This window comes from Emydura macquarii, unplaced genomic scaffold (assembly GCF_026122565.2).
Source record: "Emydura macquarii macquarii isolate MOO-44397 ecotype Brisbane River unplaced genomic scaffold, CSIRO-AGI_Emac_v2 contig_554, whole genome shotgun sequence".
Lineage (NCBI taxonomy): Eukaryota > Metazoa > Chordata > Testudines > Chelidae > Emydura > Emydura macquarii.
In genome coordinates, this window is record NW_027130691.1 from 169,216 (window position 1) to 188,590 (window position 19,375).

The 19,375-nt window shown below is 48.8% G+C and overlaps 1 protein-coding gene across 3 annotated transcripts in view; it reads right to left on the reverse strand.

Moving 5' to 3' along the window:
- ZNRF3 (zinc and ring finger 3) overlaps positions 1-19,375 on the reverse strand; it is a 226,862-nt gene that overhangs the window by 75,039 nt on the left and 132,448 nt on the right. The window contains exon 1 of one of the 3 annotated variants that reach the window (XM_067539390.1): positions 17,498-17,547. The exons of the other annotated variants lie outside the window; for them this stretch is intronic. The gene's annotated coding sequence lies outside the window, so the exon portion shown is untranslated. Of the gene's footprint in view, positions 1-17,497; positions 17,548-19,375 lie in introns of those variants that run through there. 3 annotated transcript variants of the gene reach the window in all.

A 19,375-nucleotide genomic window follows, 5' to 3' on the forward strand; every position in this document is an offset into this window, starting at 1 on the left:
ATCGAGCACCCCTTCGTAGACTGGGAGCACTACCCACACTGTGGCAGCCACCGCTAGTACATTAAAGAGGCTGTCCGACACCTCTTTAGCTCCTTCACTTCCAGCCCCAAGTCAGAGGCCATCCTCTGGGCAGCTCCTGGTGCGTACTAAAATCATCCAGGGCACTGAGTGGCCCTGGGAGAGTGCTTCATCCGGTAAGGTGGCGCTCCTTCCCATTGACGAGTGGCCTCTTGGTGTAGTCTGTCTCCAGCGACCAGGTTCGGCACCGCCTCGGTGTGGGCGAACTCTTCGGTGCCGGAGAGCGGGAACCGTGAATTCTGTTTGGGAAATGACACCCCAAGGGTGATCGCAATTAGTGCCGCCTCCTGGGATGGACTTCGGTCTCGAACCCTGGCATTGGGAGGTGTTGGAAGGGTGACTTTGCTCCCCGCCTCGATGAAGGTCAGTCCAGTGACCACAACCTGGAACAACTTGTAGAGGAGCAGCGCTGCTCCATCCTAGGTAACTAGCCTGCCGGAGATCTTCCTCCCCATACCAGGGATCTCCTGAGCCATTTGGGGGGGGTCCCAATGCAGGCTTCCCCTGTGACACTGGCTCCTTCTCTCTTGGTGGAGGTAGGGGTGAAGGCAAGGCCAGCAAGGCTCTTGCCACCTGGAAAGCCTCCGGTATCAACGGCGCCAGTAGGTGCCAAGGGGCTCCCCCACTCCCAAGAGTCAGGGGTGGCTCCCTGGCTGGAGACACTGTCTCCTGCTATCAGGTCTTTGTGGGCCAACCTTGGTGCAGATCGGTGCTCGACCCCACCTGCTTAGACAGTGCGGGGGAGTGTCCACACGCCGAGCACTGCTTCCGTCTCTTCTTCTGCACCAGGGATGTGGTGCGGTGCCGAGTCAGGGTCGGTGCCGACAGTGCACTCTGTACCAATGCCATGCTGGGTACCAAGGTGGAGCGAGTTGGCTCAGAGCCGATCGAAGTGCTGCCTCCATAAGCAAGACTTTCAGGTGGATTTCTCTGAGTCCAAGGTTTGAAAGCATTGCAGATCTTGCACTTCTCCTTACGATGGGCCTCCCTCAAGCACTTCAGACAGCTGTTGTGGGGGTCACTTAGCAGGAAAGCCTTCTCACAGGAGGCACACGGTTTGAATCCCGGTGACCGGGGCATACCCCGCTCCCAGCAAAGTCTCAGCCGGGACTATCCTAAGTATCGAACTACCACTAATGACAGTTACTTAAGCTAACTAACTAATTAATGCAAACAACCATGCTTAGGAGTTCAAAACAAGGGAAATCAAGCACTTGCGATGCAAGCACAGGCAGTTCCAGGCAACAGTCACAGGAGGCAAGAAGGAACTGAGGGGGGCGTAGGGCCGGCAGCACCTCATATACCGCGGCATGTGCGCGGGACTCCAGAGGGCTGGAGCCGGCCCTATAGCATCTGCTAAAGGGAAAAAAGTTCCAGTAACCGTGCACGGAGGCGTGCACACACCTATAATGGAATGGACATGAGCAAGCACTCGAAGCAGCAGCATATTTGCCACCATTTTTTCCCTATCATTTTTCCACCCCAGTGGCTTTGTGCCCAGGGTGGCTGTACTGCTTACCCCACCTTGGTTATGGCCTTGTTCTGACATCTTGCAGGAAATCTGAATCACTGTTTGGCATAACGGCTGCACTGCTCTGAGGAATCTGGTAATGCAATGGAGTTTCGTTATCATCCTGGCCTTCTGCAATAGATAACACTGGCGACTGCTAGAACATACTTCCTGAGAGTGTTGGCCTTGAGCTCTACTGATATCCTGTCATAAGTGTAACTTTGTCTGGGAATGGTCAGATGCAACATTCATTGCTTTACATCTAACTTTTGTCTATACTGCTCTACAGGCAATACTGTGGCTTTGTTATTGAATGTGAGTAGGATGTCTAACTGTGATTATCCCAAGGAATATATGTAGTTTTCTTGGAATTTCCAAGATGCTAAACAGTCAGTCACCTCCTGAGAACCCCCTGGTGAACAGAGGTCACCCGACAGCCCACTGCCTCTGTCTCCCCCTCCTTAGGGCCCCTTAAAACTGCACAGTCTACAGTATTTCAAACTGAATCATGCCTTCTGGGTGGTGTCTAGTTTATTTAATCTTGCATGCAGTCTTCAGGTGACCGTTTAGGCCCTATCCTATTCCCGTTTGACTGAGGGAACTCCACAGCCCTCCTTCTGGGCCTTGGGCTGCTTTCTCCCTGCTCCTTTTGATTTGTCCTTCACCAGTTCCACTCAGGCTGCAAACAAAGTCTCATGAACAGAACTCCATGGTCTCTCTCTCTCCTTGTAGCCCAAAATACACACAAAGTTTTTAAACCAGTTTTATACTGGGCCTGGCCCAACCCCTCCTTCCTGGAGCATCTGTCTTCCATCCTCTGATTCAGCCATCATTACCAGGGTTTGCCTGGCTGGAGCTCAGCCTTCTGGCCCTGGCATCCAGACTCCCCTGGTGCCCATGTGTTCACTCCACAAGACATCCTCATGCTCTGCAAATTTCTGTGCTACCTCTCCCTTTTCCTGTTCCTCTTCGGCTCTTTATTGAGGACACTTATACTCTGTAAGGCTCCATTAAGGCTGTTAATGAATCACAGGTGTCCTGGAAAAGTTCCCTGGTCCACCTTGTGACATGGATCTTGATAGACAACTGGTCACTGAATTACATGGCCAGGAATCCATCAATATGACAGAGATTACACCAATCTGCATCTGATGAAGAAATGCCCATCTTCAAAAAAAAGAGGAGGAGGAGGATCCAGGGGACTACAGACCGGTCAGCCTCACCTCAATCCCCCCAAAAGTCATGGAGCAGGTCCTCAAGGAATCCATTTTGAGGCAGTTGGAAGAGAGGAAGGTGATCAATAACAGGCAGCATGTATTCAACAAGGGCAAGTCATGTCTGACCAACCTGATTGCCTTCTATGATGAGTTGACTGACTCTTTGAAGGTGGGAAAAGCTGAGGATGTGAGGTTCAATAAGGACAAGAGTCCTGCACTTAGGAAGGAAGAATCCCATGCACAGCTATAGACTGGGGACCGACGAGCTAGGCAGCCGTTCTGCAGAAAAGGACCTGGGGGTAACAGTGGATAAAAAGCTGGATATGAGTCAGCAGTGTGCCCTGGTTGTCAAGAAGGCTAATAGCATATTGGGCTGCATTAAGAGGGGCATTGCCAGCAAATCACGGGAAGTGATTATTCCCCTCTATTCGGCATTGGTGAGGCCGCATTTAGAGTATTGTGTCCAGTTTTGGGCCCCTCACTACAAAAAGGATGTGGACAAGTTGGAGAGAGTCCAGCGGAGGGCAACAAAAATGATTAGGGGGCTGGAGCACAGGACTTATGAGGAGAGGCTGAGGGAACTAGGCTTGTTTAGTCTGCAGAAGAGAAGAATGAGGGGGGATTTGATAGCAGCCTTTAACTACCTGAAAGGGGGTTCCAGGGAGGATGGGGTTAGGCCGTTCTCGGTGGTGGCAGATGACAGAATAAGGAGCAACGGTCTCAAGTTGCAGGGCGGGAGGTCTAGGTTGGACATTAGGAAAAAGTTTTTCACTAGGAGGGCGGTGAAGCACTGGAATGGGTTACCTAGGGAGGTGGTGGAATCTCCATCTTTAGAGGTTTTTAAACTGAGGCTTGACAAAGCTCTGGATGGGATGATATAGCTGAGGTTAGTCCTGCTTTGAGCAGGGGGTTGGACTAGATGACCTCCTGAGGTCCCTTCCAACCCTAATATTCTATGATTCTATGACCTTGACATGGGGGTACTTGTGGAATGATGTGCTTTTCCACCCAGTTAAGCTGTTTGTGGGACTCTTCTCTCTTACTCAAATATGCAATCATCATGCTGCTGTCATAAGGACTAAAACATGCTTATGTTGCACTGCTAGTTGGACGTGCAGTGGAGCAAGCCATCTCACACTGGAGTTCCAGACAGCTAAGTTTATTTTTCCCTTGTTCCTATTTGGACAAAAACACCCTTTGTCAGCTAGTTTTCTAGTACTGCTGGTGATGAGGATCCTTTTCAGTTCTAATATGGGATATCCCAGTTTAAACCTGCTGGGGCAAATCCACACCTCTGCAGATTAAATTACTAAATCTGGTAATCTCAGTTTGAAGATGGGGAAGAAAGAGTTGAAAGGGAGTAGTAAGCTCTGCAGTCCTCCTGTGGAAGCAGGCTCACTGAGGTGTTTTCACAATACCACCAGGATGAGTAATCTGGCTCAAGTCAGAGACATTACTGACCCCACTTTAACTTCTCCTTGTCTGTGTATTGAATCAAGAGACATTCACAAATGCACATTCCTGTAGAAAGACAACAATATTTCTGCCTTATCTAGATGCAAGTGCCTCCTGTAGCAGCAGGAATGCATAGAGAGACATCAGAAGGGGATATAGAACTGTGTATTACAGGTCATCATGAAGGGATAGAATTTCATTTTCAGAACCAAGATGGCTTGCATGACCATCTTCTTTGTACTCCATACTACTGCATTTTTTATGTGTTCTATGACCCCAATCTGTAGCAGATGCAAGACTTTTTCTGGACTCTGGTTTCTGGGATCTCATTTCTTTTTGGGGGTATGGGATCAGTTTCTACTAAATATCTATTTTGAGTTGTTCCTAGAATCTATTTGATAGAGAAATCTTTTCAGGGTCTTTGGAATTGCAATCTGATTTGGATTTTGCTTCCCTATCAGATTTATTCCAGGAGTTATATTCCTAACAAAAATAGTCTCATTTTGGGAATCTAGATGGGCACAAGATGACTGCCTGTTCCTGAAGGACTGCTTGTAGCCCCTTCTATACTGCTTCATGGAAGGGGGGGGGGGAGGAGAGATTTCTTCTCTGATTTCGCCTTGTCCATGAAACTCTCCAAATTCCCCCTCCACTTGCCAAGTAAATGGAAGACATCATAAGCTGTTTCACCTGCATACCCACTTTCTGTGCAATGAGCCACAGATAACTTTGGACTACTGTGCTAGAGGTCAACAAGCAGATTAAGAACATCTGCTGCAGAAATAGCTGTCAAAATCTCTTTTGGAATAACGTGTTTATCTCGTCTGAGGGAGACAGTCCCAGCTGGCTCATCATCCAAAGCAGGACAGATCCTGAGAAGCAGATATTAGCAGAATAAGGGCTGATGCAGCTTCTTCATTATAAAACTCTCATCCTTTGCATTCACCTTAGGCAGAGTATCAGTCCTTGTCGTCTTTTAGCAATGAGAAGAAGTTGCAAATCAAATGCTAGACAGAAGTGAGGCACAGCTCCTTCTTAAACAGAGAAAACACTCCCTCCCACTTTTTTCACCACCTCTGGCCACTCTGGGTGTTCAGACCGCATATATAAACAAACACCTGGGCAACATTATTGGTGTCCTTAGTATGGTTAGTGAAGGTCCAAGGCTTGAGAGTCAGGCATTTCCCATCACTAAAGGGATAGTCCCATTTGAAGTCAGGGTCAGGCCTAGGATCATATTTCTCTTCTTTTAGGTTCCTTGGGCATCACTTGTTAGGCTTCAGTGTCAGGGAAGGATGGGTTCAGTGGTCTGGAAAGAAGTGGGATTCCTGGGCATTATGGTTCTTTGTCTGCTTCTTTGAGACAGGCCAAAGTTCCTGTTTTCTAGGACCCTGAAGTATGTCACACCCAGTTAACAATCTAGCCTGACTAGGTGGTGGAAGGTGGAGAACAGATTGCCTGTTTCAGCAGGGAGGCATCCAATTAAGGAACAACAGTCTTTAGTTTCTTAACTCACACAGTTAATGACTGGGTTAAATCTTGATGCAGGGAAGTTTAAATTCCTTCTGAATTTTTATATACTACCCAATGTAAGTGTCCGTGTTCTGGTTATTTATATAAAGCATCTAATTCTTTTTTCAACCTACGTTCTTTGCCTTTGTTGGATGTTGTGGCAATGAGTTCCACAGCTTAATTCATGCACTGATTAGGAATATTTCCTACTATCAGTTTTAAATTTGTTGCCTTTCCATTTAATGTCCCTTTTTCTAATGTTATGAGACGAGAAATCAGAATGCCCAACTTACCTTCTGTACAACATTCATTATATTGTACACCTTTACGACTGCTCCTATTTGTCTTTTTTCTCAACTAAACATTGCAGTCTTCAGATAGTATGAAGGTGTTTGTTGGGGAGACGTTCCCTTTCCCATGCTACCCTTACGCATAGGAAAGGCTCCCAGTCAAAATCCACAACGCCACTACTTTATCCTCCTTCAAGACATTCCTCAAAACTCATCTCTACAGAACACAAACAGAAAACTGCAATCCGATAACTGTAAGGACAGGTGGCAAGTTGTTAACGAATTGCACAGTAAGCTAAGAATTGCACACAGCTATAGTCTGTGCTAAAAGTACCCTATTATTTTTGTTACTCCATCCTTCCAGCTCACCACTTGTTTGTCTCATCCATGTGTTTGGTCTTGTTGTTTAGTTTATAAACACTAAGGCAGGGATGATTATTTACAATGCTCTACACAATGGGGCCCTAGCTTACTGGAAGACTCACTTCTGCAGTGTAAGCGTTAAACAATAGTAATCCCAGGTCTCTATAGCCCATCTCAAAAATAGAGGTAATTCAGAGACATCCTTCTAGATATTGGGTAGCCAGAACTGTACACAATCCCAATTTTGTTCATTTTAACATTGTTTACTTTTTGGCTTACCACTACACAGTCGGAGGTTTTCACTGAGCTGTCCACAATGATGCCTAGTTCATGTGGATGAGCAAGTGAAATGACTCCCTAGAAGAGACTGGGATATCTATTTCTGCAGGCAAAACCAAGCCTTAAACTCATCTTCTGACCCATAGAAAGTGGCTCATTTCAGATATAAAAACAAGGAAAGGGAGCTGGGAGAAAAAGACAGAGGAGAAACACCCCCTTTCTGGCCAAAAAAAACTTGAAAACAAATTCTGCTACCTAGACATACTCAAACTTCACCAACCCCAAAAGGGTTCAGTTTACACTGAGTTTCGTCTTTCCAATATGAATAAAAATGGAGTTTGCAAATTGTTCCAAATCCACCAAGTTTGGCTATAATAGCTTCTTTCTCTAGTTAGTGGAAAAGAATCTATGGGAACTTCTAAGCCAATAGAAAGTATTAGACAATGTTAAATATCTAGAGAAATAGAGAAACAGTCCCCTGGCGTACATGGCATCAATCAAGCTTTGAAACCATAGCCCATCTCTTTAAGAAGTATCCACTATAAAATCCTTGAAACATACTGGGGCACTTTCCACATGTCTGAAAGGGCAAAACTGAAACCACGGCTGGGTGGTGCTTTTATCCAAGGTTACAATATCAGTATACACTGTTGAGGGTTTAAATTAACTTCAAAAGAGCCGTGCAGTTTTAAGTGGGCTACCATTACAGAGCAGACAAACACTGAACTAGGAAGGAGGGAGAGACATTTTACTCTGTAACTTTATCTCCTCAAAAAAGTCTGGAGATTAAAAGGGAAAACTTCCGCCCTTTTGTCCTTTTCCTCTGTCTGCCAGGGTAGGATGTCATGGTATTACTAGCTCCAAATGAACAGCCCAGGATCTTCTCTTAAAGACATTGTTACTAGATTAAAGGCTTGTCTTTTCTATCCATCCATACAGAACTGTCTCCACCCAAACTGTCTCCACCTACTTTTCATAGACCAGAAAAAAATTCTTGGAGTGGGACTGAGAAGAATAGAAAATTCTTTCCATTTATGTACTGAGTCACTTTGTTCTAAATACCATTATGCTCTGTTAGCATAGTATTTCTTCCTCTCAACCAGACTTAAAACTTTCCCAAGAGGCCACAGCCACAAGCTGCCAAACTGAGACCCTTCAGTGCTAATAGTCCCTGGCAGGTGACAGACCACTGGAATCAAAGTGCTTAACCAGTGAACCATTTTATTTTCTTAGAGGCTCTAGATCTGTCTTTAGCAATCAGAGCAGAGAAGTTCACTGCAGAATACTTGGCTGCATTCTCCAGGTGGTCACCAGACGGTTAGGGTGAGAGCGATACCAGCTCAAGTTTATTTTGAAATTCCACACTTGCCACTCACTTTAAATTCTCATGTAATCTATTTTCCCTCTTGCCCATTTTGTGAAAAACCTTCCCTAATGTTCTGTAAGGAATCTATGATTTAGTAAGTAGCGAGAGCCCTCCCGACTACCTCCTTGCTCCAGCACTGCAAACACCATCCTCATCCAGCTGGTCATTCAGGCCCGTAACCTGGGCGTCCTCTTTAACTCAGACCTCTATCTAAATCTTGCTGATTTTTTCCTATGTAACTTCAAGGACATGGCCTTTCCTAGCCACCCACACAGCTAAAATTCTCATCCAAGCTCTCTTCTTCTCTCTGTCCCCACCCATATCCAGTTAAAAAACTTTGGTAAAGATAGTGTTTTTAGCCTGTTGCTTTGACAGTGTCCTCCCATCTTTGAATCAATCCACTGACTCCCCCTTCTCTATCACATCAAACAGAAGCTGCTCGTCTACAGTTTCAAGGCCTCTCTCAGTCAATTGCTGCTCTGCCCATCCTCTTTCATTCACTATGGAGCTGCTGAGGCTCACCTTCAATCAGCTGACTATGCCCACTTCTACTGCCCATGTTCCCAATACACGTCTGCAAAGCTACCTCATTACCCACATTCAAAGCCCTCCTCAAACTCTTCCTTGCCATAATACCTATGAAAACGTAACAGTGAAGCTCCTCAGATGCAGTGACCACTACTTAACATCCTGACCAGTCTCATTGTTTACTTGTACTCTGTCTATACCCATCAGTTGTCTAGTCTTACACTGCAGAACTTTGGGGCAGGAATAGTATTTTTGTTCCGTATTTGTACAGCACTTGGCACAACGGGGTCCTGGTCCATGACTAGAGCTTCTAGAACATAGGCACCAATAGCAGCAGCAGTGAGGACATAAAAGCCTGGGGCAGACTCTCTCCAAGGTAGCATTAAGACTTACCTACACGTGGAAATTTACCGACAACTCTTTCAAAGTATCCCTATGAGAACTTATACCGAAATAATCATTCCTGAATAGCTATTTCAGTACATTTCCACGTGCCTTTAGAGCATTAGTTCCTAACCTGTGGTCCATGGGCCAAAAGTGGCCCGCAGGGGCTTTCAAAGTGGCCCACCACGCTCCGCTCCCACTGGCTGCATAGGGAGCCACTGCCTAAGGACCCAAGCAGAGCGCATTGTCGTGGGGCTAAAAGACTGGTACAGGCTCTTTGCTGCAGCAAAGGGGATGGGAGATCAGTGCTTCCCTATTCCCAAGGAGCATGGCGAAGTGCTGCGCCTGGGTCCGTAGGTGCTGGGGTCCCTGCTGGAGCAGGAGGGAGGGGAGATCAGCGCTCCCTTCCCCCAGCTCCAGCAGAGAGCAAAGCACTCTGGCTAGGTCTCTAGGTGCTGGGATCCCTGCTGGAGCCAGAAGGAGGGGAGCACTGATCTCCCATCCCCCTGGCTGCAGAAGGGAGTCACTGTCTAGGGACCCAGGCGGAGCGCACAGGTCTATGGAATAGTTTCTCTGCTGCAGCCAGGGGGATGGGAGATCAGAGAGGAGGGAAGCTGGCTGCAGTGTGTGTGTGGGGCTGCTGGCAGAGACTGGTGGTCCTTCAGGGTTGTAAAAATGATATCTGTGGCCCTCGAGCCAAAAAGGTTGGAAACCACTGCTTTAGAGCATATTCAGGAGAGAATTAAACTTCAGAGGAACTCATTACACAATAGATCACTATGGAGATTGATTCATGAGCCTAAATGAATTATAGGATCACCTCTTCTTTTGACTGAGACATGGAAACACTGTCATTTTGGACTGGACATGTGATCAGTCTAGTGTAATATCATATCTCCAAGAGTGGCCAGAACTAGACATCTGGTGCTGTGCCCTTATGCAGAAACACAGGGTTACTTACCAGTAACTGCTGTTCTTCGAGATGTGTTGCTCATATCCATTCCATTATAGGTGTGTGCGCGCCCCGTGCCCAGATCCTCGGAACTTTTTTCCCTTAGCTAGCCCCGTAGGGTCAGCTCCGGCGCCCCCTGGAGTACCGCGCTCATGCCGTGGTACATAGGGCGCTGCTGACCCTGCGGCCCCTCAGTCCCTTCTTTCTGCCGACTCCGACAGTGGGGACGGAGGGTGGGTTTGGAATGGATATGAGCAACACATCTCGAAGAACAACAGTTACTGGTAAGTAACCCTGTTTTCTCTCTTCGAGCGATTGCTCATATCCATTCCATTATAGGTGATTAAATAGCCATACCTTGGAGGTGGGTAGGAGTCAGCGTTGAGCTACTCTCGCCAGTACTGCTCTGCCGAATCCTGCGTCCTCTCTCGCCTGCTGCACGATGGCGTAGTGGGACGTGAAGGTGTGGACCGACGACCAGGTGGCTGCTTTGCAGATGTCCTGCAGGGGCACTCCTCCCAGGAAGGCCGCAGATGAGGCCTGGGCTCTGGTTGAGTGCGCTGTCACAGCTCCTGGAAGCGGCACCTTCGCCCGCTCGTAGCAGGTCCTGATGCAGGCGATGATCCAGGCGGAGATGCGCTGGGTGGAGACAGGTGAACCCTTCATCCGGTCCGCTACCGCCACAAAGAGTTGCGTGGACTTCCGGAATGGCCTGGTCCGCTCGATGTAGAAGGCATGGGCTCGTCTGACATCCAGCAGGTGCCATCTCCTCCCCTCCTCCGAACCGTGTGGTTTTGGAAAAAACACGGGGAGGAAGATACTCTGGTTATAATGGAACTGAGACACCACCTTGGGTAAGAAGGCTGGGTGCGGCCTCAGTTGGACTTTATAGAAGACCATGTAGGGGGGCTCTGATGTTAAAGCTCTAAGCTCAGAGACCCTCCTAGCCGATGTAATGGAAGGCTACCTTCCAAGACAGGACGAGCAGCGGGCATGTAGCTATAGGCTCGAAGGGGGGTCCTGTTAACATGGTAAGGACCAGGTTTAAATCCCAGGGAGGCACCGGGCCACGGACCTGGGGATAAAGCCTCTCCACCCCTTTGAGGAACCTGACTGACATGGGGTGGGAGAATAGTGACCGCCCTTCCATCGGCATGTGGAAGGCCGAAATAGCTGCCAGGTGCACTTTCAGTGACGCCAGTGCTAGGCCCTGGAGCTTCAGGTGGAGTAGATACTCCAATATCGCCTGTATGGGCGAGGTGGACGGTAGGACACCCCGGGATTCCGCCCAACAAGTGAAACGCTTCCACTTGGCCCGGTACACGACCTGTGTGGAAGGTTTCCTGCTGCCCAACAGGATATGTTGGACCTGCGCCGAGCAGGCTCTCTCCCCCTCCGTCAGCCAGAGAGTCTCCATGCCGTCAGGTGGAGGGAGTCCAAGTCCGGGTGCAGCAGGCGACCCTGGTCTTGAGAGAGCAGGTCGAAGTGCCTCGGAAGTGGGAGCGGCGTGTCGATAGACAGGTCGAGCAGCATACTGTACCAATGCTGTCGTGGCCACGCTGGCGCAATCAGTATCATATCCGCTCTGTCCCTCTTGATTTTCAAGAGGACCTTGGGCAAGAGCAGAGTGGGGGAAACGCATACAGGAGGGGCCCCGTCCATTCTAAAAGGAACGTGTCGGAAAGGGAGCCTGGCTCGCAACCTCGGAGCGAGCAGAACCTCGGGCACTTCCTGTTCCAGGACGACGCGAACAGGTCCAGTTGGGGAACCCCCCACTTCCGGAAGATGAAAGCCACTACCTCCGGGTGCAGTGACCAGTTGTGTCGGGGTGAGAACGACCTGCTGAGGCGATCTGCCTCGTCGTTCCTGACCCCCGGGAGGTGAAAGGCAGAAATGTGAAAACCGTGCCTCACGGCAAAATCCCAAAGTCGAATAGCTTCTTGGCAAAGATCCGATGAGCGTGCTCCCCCTTGCCTGTTGATGTAAAACATGGCCGCCGTATTGTCCGTGAGGAACTGAATTGTCCTGTCTCTGAGGAAGTTGATGAACACCTTGCAGGCCAAGCGGACTGCTCTGAGCTCCCTGACATTTATGTGGAGGGCTCTCTCTTGTACTGACCATAGCCCTTGGGTGCTCAGGTCTCTGCTGATGTAGGCTCCCCACCCGCTGTCCGAGGCGTCCGTTATTAACGTGACTGAGGGAGCTAGGTCCCTGAACGGAACACCTTTCAGCACCTCCCTTGGGTCCTTCCACCAATCTAGGGAGGACAATACCTGAGCGGGAACCATTACCACCTTGTTTAGTCTGTGTCTGGCCGGTACATAGACTGAGGCCAGCCACCCCTGGAGAGGCCTTAACTTGAGGCGAGCCAGCTTCACCACATACGTACATGCCGCCATGTGTCCCAACAGCTGAAGGCAATGCCTGGCTGTCGTCGTGGGGGACCTGTGGAGATCGTTGATTATGGCGGTCATAGTCTCGAACCGAGTTTCAGGGAGGAAGGCTCTGGCCTCTCGTGCATCTAATATGGCCCCTATAAACTCTATGCGCTGCACCGGGGTGAGAGTAGACTTCTGCTCGTTGATGAGCAACCCCAGTCTGGTGCATGTAGCGCACCTAAGGGCTAGGCTGTCCTTGACATGGGCCCTGGACTTGCCCCGGATCAGCCAATCGTCCAGGTAGGGAAAGATCTGGACCCCTTTGCGGCGCAGGTGGGCCGCTACCACTGCCATGCATTTCATGAACACACTCGGTGCGGATGAGAGGCCAAATGGCAGGGCAGAGAACTGGTAGTGGAATCCAGCTACCATGAACCTTAAAAATTTTCTGTGGTCTTGAAGGATTGTTATATGGAAGTACGCATCCTTCAAGTCGAGGGTGGCATACCAGTCCCCTGGATCTAGGGTGGGAATAATGGAAGCTAGGGAGACCATATGGAACCTGGATCGCCTGATAAACTTGTTTAGGCGACGCAGATCCAGGATAGGTCTTAGACCTCCCTTGGCCTTGGGGATTAGAAAATACAGAGAATAGAATCCCCTCCCCTGTTCCTGTATAGGAACCTCCTCTATTGTGCCCAGCATGAGGAGGGAATTGACCTCTTGTATGAGAAGTTGCTCGTGAGATGGGTCCCTGAAGAGGGACTGGGTTGGGGGAAAATGTGGGGGGGAAGCCGTAAGTTGCAGTGCATGGCCCCTGCGAACTATGCCGAGGACCCATTGGTCTGTGGTAATAGCTTCCCACTCGGCTATGTAAGGCCGGAGCCTGTATAGAAAGGGTCTGGGTTGATCCAAGGGGGGGGAATAAGTGCCGCCCTTGTGCACCCCATCAAAACTTCTTATGGGGTGCACCGCCCTTATTAGGGCCTTGCTGTGACCCTTGATAGGGTCCGTGTCTGTCACGTCGGTTAGGCGCCCGGTACCTCTCCTATCCCTCCTGGGTTGAGTAGGTCTAGGGGGCAGCCTCAGCGGAGGTTGCTGCTGCCTCTGTGCCTGGGGCCGGTTCTGGCGCCTCGAGGCCTGAGGTGTGTACAGACCAAGGGATCTCAGGGTGGCCCGAGAGTCTTTTACAGCATGAAGCTTTTCATCGGTCCTCTCTGAAAAGAGGCCGGAATAATCAAAAGGAAGGTCCTGTATGGCTTGTTGGACCTCCTGGGACAACCCTGAGGCTTGGAGCCAGGAGCAGCGGCGCATGGCAATGGCCGAAGCGATCGCCCTGCTGGCTGTATCCGCTGCATCACTGGCGGACTGTAGAGCCGCCCTAGCCACCGCCACTCCCTCCTGTGTCACCGTGGCGAAGTCTGTAGCCTTGTCGGGGGGCAGCCCCGCCGAGAACCTCTGTAAAGAGGACCATAAGTTTAAATTATATTTTCCCATGAGGGCCTGGTGATTAGCTACCCTCAGCTGCAGGGCCGCAGTAGAATACATTTTGCGCCCAAACAGGTCCAGCTTTTTGCTGTCCTTGTCTTTAGGGGTGTTACCCTGACCCCCTTGACGGTCTCGCTGGTTCACCGCATCTACTATAAGTGAACCTGGAGTGGGATGAGTATATAAAAATTCAAACCCTTCCTTTGGTACATAGTACTTCCTTTCAGCTCCTTTTGAGGTGGGAGCTAAGGAGGAGGGGTCAACGGCGGTGGCGGCGCTGGTGGCTCCGACAGTGCCGAGGCTCCTGGTGCCGCCTTGGGTCTCAGTGCCGTGGAAGGCAGACCGGCCTGTGATGCAGTTGGTGCAGGGGAACGCTGAGAGGCCGGACTCCGCACCGAAATGACCAAGTCCATGCTTCGGTCCCCACTCGAGGCGGAACTGTATCTCCTTCACCTCGAGCATTTTTCCCTGGACCACCCTCGGTGCCGCGGTGCAGGGGAGCTCGACGACTCCCTCGCTGGCCGTCTGGGGGGAGACCTCGACTCCTGTCTCCGCCACCCACCGGGGTAACCCAACGCGGGTTTGCCCCGAGACACCGGTCCCGGAACCCTCGGCCGAGGGGGGGACGGAGGCGTGGTTAGGCCCATGAGGGCGCGAGCCACAGCGAAAGCCTCCGGTGTCGACGGCCCTTGCAGAGGCACTCCCCCACCCCCAGGAGTTGGGGAAGGCTCTCTGCGAGGAGATGCCAGCGCCGGAGTCCTCTCCACGGCACGTGGCTGGGGCATCTCCTGTTGAGCCCCCTGCTTTCCCAGTAGCAGGGGGGAGTCCATGTGAGCGGCCTCACGCTGCTTCTTTTTTCGGTGCCGACGCGCTCGGTGCCGATGTGCTCAGTGCCGCTGATGCCGGTGCCGGCGGAGCGCTCCGCACCGATGAGACGCTCGGTGCCGCCGGGGAGCGCGACGGTTCGGAGTCCGGCCGCAGCGCGGATTCCATGAGGATCGCCTTTAAGCGGGCGTCCCTCTCCTTCTGGGTCCTGGGCTTAAAGGACCTACAGATTTTACATTTTTCCTTCCTGTGTAACTCCCCCAGACATCGAAGGCAACGGTCATGGGGGTCACTAACAGGGAAGGCTTTAGCACATTGAGTGCAGGCTTTAAAACCTGTGGAGCCAGGCATGGCTCCGTTCTAGCCCCTAAGGGCACTATTACTACTTTCTAAACTTACTACTAACTACAAAACAAAAAACTCTAACAATAGGGCTAACTGTGAGGAATGCTACTTGCGTTTGAATGCAAGAGGCAGGCGTTCCGTGTTGACCGTCACTGGCGGAAAGAAGGAACTGAGGGGCCGCAGGGTCAGCAGCGCCCTATGTACCACGGCATAAGCGCGGTACTCCAGGGGGCGCCGGGAGCTGACCCTACGGGGCTAGCTAAGGGAAAAAAGTTCCGAGGATCTGTGCACAGGGCGCGCACACACCTATAATGGAATGGATATGAGCAATCACTCGAAGAGAGAACAAAAAATTGGAAAAGTCATCTGCTATTATAAACTATCTAACATCTCAAGGAAGAAAGTGTTAAGTGTGTGTTGGTAACCCTTTTGGGATTCCTTACTATCTACAAAAGTCTACTCAGTTTCACCCAAAATTGTAAAAGCACTCCGGCACGTGCATCTCTCCACTCACAAGATTATATGAGTGCAGAGGACTAAGATTGTGCAGTGCTGAACTACAGACTTTAGCAAGGTGAGCATACATGACTGAACAAAGAATAAAAACAGGTTTCTCCTCTGGACCCATCTCTCTACAGCCTTAAAAAAAAACAAAGAAACCAAAAGAATAACTGGGTTAGGAAGACAGCTGCATGTAGTTTAGAGCGGTGGTTCACAATCTTTCCAGACTACTGTGCCCCTTTCAGGGGTCTGATTTGTCTTGCATACCCCAAGTTTCATCTCACTTAAAAAACTACTTGCTTATAAAATCAGACATAAAAATACAAAAGTGTCACAGTATACTAGTACTGAAAAATTGCTTCCTTTCTCATTTTTACCATATCATCATAAAATAAAACCGATTGGAATATAAATATTGTACTGACATCTCAGTGTGATACCTAAGCCATTTTTCACTTGTGAGCCTGAGGCGCGTAACTTAGCTTCATGGGACCTTCTGTGGTGTGATGCCCCAGGCAATTGCTCTGCTCGTCACCCCCTAAGGCCAGCCCTGCACTTGCAACTCCCTTGGAGAAGTCATAACCCGCTGGTTGAGAAAGTGATCTAGAGGAGTTGAGCACCCCCTGGAAGACCTCTGCATATCCCTGGTTGAAAACCGCTGGTTTAAAGAACAAACAGCAGAAAAGCACTGTTAGATCAAAGGAGGCAGAACCTTCATGATTGAAGAGAACCTCTCTCTATAGCCGTAGGTGGAAGTTCATTTGCCAGCAGGAAGTAGAAAACTTTCCTGGGCTAACAGGGCGGGAGGCCTCAGCCACCTGTTCCTTCAGGATTGAATGATTTAATTAAATGAAGTGGAGACCTAATGAAGAAAGCCTTCCAAATGTGATCTGAGCACTGACATTACAGTGCCATCTATATGCATCTCTAGGAACTCTGCTCAAGGCTCTCCTTCACAGTATCAACAACAAAAGTGACGTTAACAAGACTCCAGTCAGTTTCCCAGCTATGATTCAGAACCCTGTGGGCAGCAGTGAAACTAAAGAATCCGGTCAGTTCTACCCCTTAGAAAAAAGCTCTGACCAGGGGACCCAGGTATTGGAGTTCTTCACAGAGAAGGATGCACAGCAGCAGCCAGAAAGGACAGGGAGGGTACAGTAGCTTCCTTCCCCCCCCCCTTGGCTTGAAGAAATGGGAAGCAGAGATAGAAAGTTCCTTTTCCCTTCTAGCAGTAGGCAGCTGGGTTAAAGATCTGAGGGAAGCCTGTCCAGTGAGAGGGGGGGGGACACCAGCAAGGGAGACTGACAGAAAGCCCTCATGGGGTCCTCTAAATGGCTCCTACCAGCTCAGCCAGGAAAGGCATCTCACAGGTGATATGGATGGAGAACAAACGTTGTGGAGTAGGACTGGGAAAATGTATGTGCTGTTCACTCTTCCACAGTACAGCTCTTATAGCTGTCTCAGATATAGTGTGCATCGCCATCCCTCCTAACACTACCAGAAATACGAATAGCCTGCATCAGGGATCCATCAACTATATCCGCAAGATGTGGACCGACTAGCAAAAAAGACTATTGTGCTAAAAGACAACTCATCTAGCTTTAAAGGAAAAATGCACTATGTACATTTAAACAGTATTATGAAGCAGGGCTGGGGAGTGGATGAATTAAAGGGACTGGGATTTGAAAAACAATAGGCTCACTCCAATAGAGAAAGACTTGGGCTCTGCACATACTGAACATTGCATTACAAATCACAACTTGATTTTGTTAGAAGAGCATCTACTACTACTAGAAACGACAATCATCAGTACCAGGCTGGCTGAGAAGCATACACCCACTGTAACGCAAAAGGCCACCTGGGAGAATCCAAGGCAATCGCCTGATGTTCAGGAATGTGCTCTAAGAGTGGCTTTACAAAGAAATGTGATGAGCAAAGTTTGCTGGAATTTGGCATACTGAAGCAAAGAACCCACCTCCTCAGTATAAGATTCATACAAATGACACAGCATACATGTCTGGCTCACCCAGAAGAACAGATGTTCTTATTCCAGATCGGATCCAGGAACTCTATCTGAATAGAAAACCCAGCATTACACACAGGCAACAGTGAGGTTCTACAAATACTTTATTGTAACTACTTGCTTAGGACAAAATTATGGTTGGGGCAACTACAAAATTGAGAAGCTTCTTCCTAATATGGCATGGTTCTCTACTGACAAGCAATGCTGTTAGAGCAAGAATGTCACAAGTGGTAAATGAAAACTTTACTCTGCACTCCAGTAGGACAGGCCACGTCTTACACCTTATACGCTCTCACTGGGGCTGCAGCAGCGATCCTGCAGAGTTACAGAAGTGGGGCAAAGACTCTTTGAAACTTGATAAATTGGAGAGGGTTCATAGAAAAGCCATTCGAATGATAAAGGATGAGAAACCATGCCTTCTAGAGAGACTCAGAGTTCAACCTGTTTAGCTTAACAAAAAAAGTTCAGGGGTGACTTGATTACAGTCTATAGATACTTACATGGGGAACAAATATTCAATAGCGGACTCTTCAGTCTAGCAGAGAAAGATAGAACACAATCCAATGGTTGGAAGTTGAAGTTAGACAAATTCAGACTGGAAATAAGTCACACATTTTAAATGGTGAGAGTAATACCACTGAAACAATTTACCAATGGTCATTGTGGATTCTCCATCAATAATTTTTCAATTAAGATTGGATGGTTTTTCTTTAAAAACCTGCTCTGGGAATTATTTTGGGGACATTCTCTGGCCTGTGTTATACCTGAGATCAGGCTAGATGATCACAATGGTCCCTTCTGGCCTTAGAATCTATTAACTTTATTAAGCCACCATCCATAGGCAAAATAATCTAGTATGTTGAAAAACCCAAAACCCATACACAAAACTCATTGTAATCAGCAAGTTAAGAGTAAAAAGGATGCCCCAGGCTCTGTGCTGGCAGATTAAGAGGACTCATTAGCTACACCTGCAGGCTACAAACTCACAAGATTGTTGCATCAAACTGGTTAATTGCCCTGGTGAGATTCCAAACAAATTAGATAATCCTGGTGACGCTCTCTCAAAGTCCATGTGCTTCAGGGAAGGACAAATGAGAACATTCCAGTGTCCAATTAAAAATGTGTGCATTGTGAAACCAAACTACGGAAAAACAATCCAACAGTGAACATGGATGAGGGTGGTAAGAGAAACTGCAAAATTCAACCAGGAGACAGAAATTAAACAGCTAGTCATATTGTTAATGAACATTAAAAAGTGAACATTGCAATAGATGGGGGAATCAAGCTCTCGACCACAGGATTGCTTTGTAAAGCCACAAAGATCATAAAATAGCAACAGTATTTGCCATAACGCTTGCCTCCTTCACCAACATTCTAACAATCTCTTTCTGGCCCTATCTTGGGGCCTATACCCCATCCTCATCCTCCTGGACACCATCAGTCTCACCTTTCCCTTCGGCACCCCTGGGTTTCCATAGCAACATGCTCTCCTTGGTTTCCCCTCCCTCTCTGACCACTTTTCTGATGTGCCTACTTCCTGCCTTCTCCTGCTTTTCAGAGGATTCGGATGTTGGCCCCTCCTTTCTTTCTCTCTATGGTTCCTTGCTAGGTAATCTCCTCTGCACACGGAGTTTCAACTGCTGTGACTACACTGTGACTCACAGGCCCACCTGAACCACTTCCCTCAGTCTAACAATTTGGCCTAATTTTCTTAACACCTTCTGCTGGACTACACTGAGCTGCTTAAGTATCTCATTCTAAGGCAGGTTTTCCAGACCAAAAATCATTATTGCTGTTCTTTTCTGAACCCTTTTCAATTTTTCAACAATCTTTTTTGAAGTGTTGACACCAGAAATGGACACAGTATCCAGCAGTAGTCTC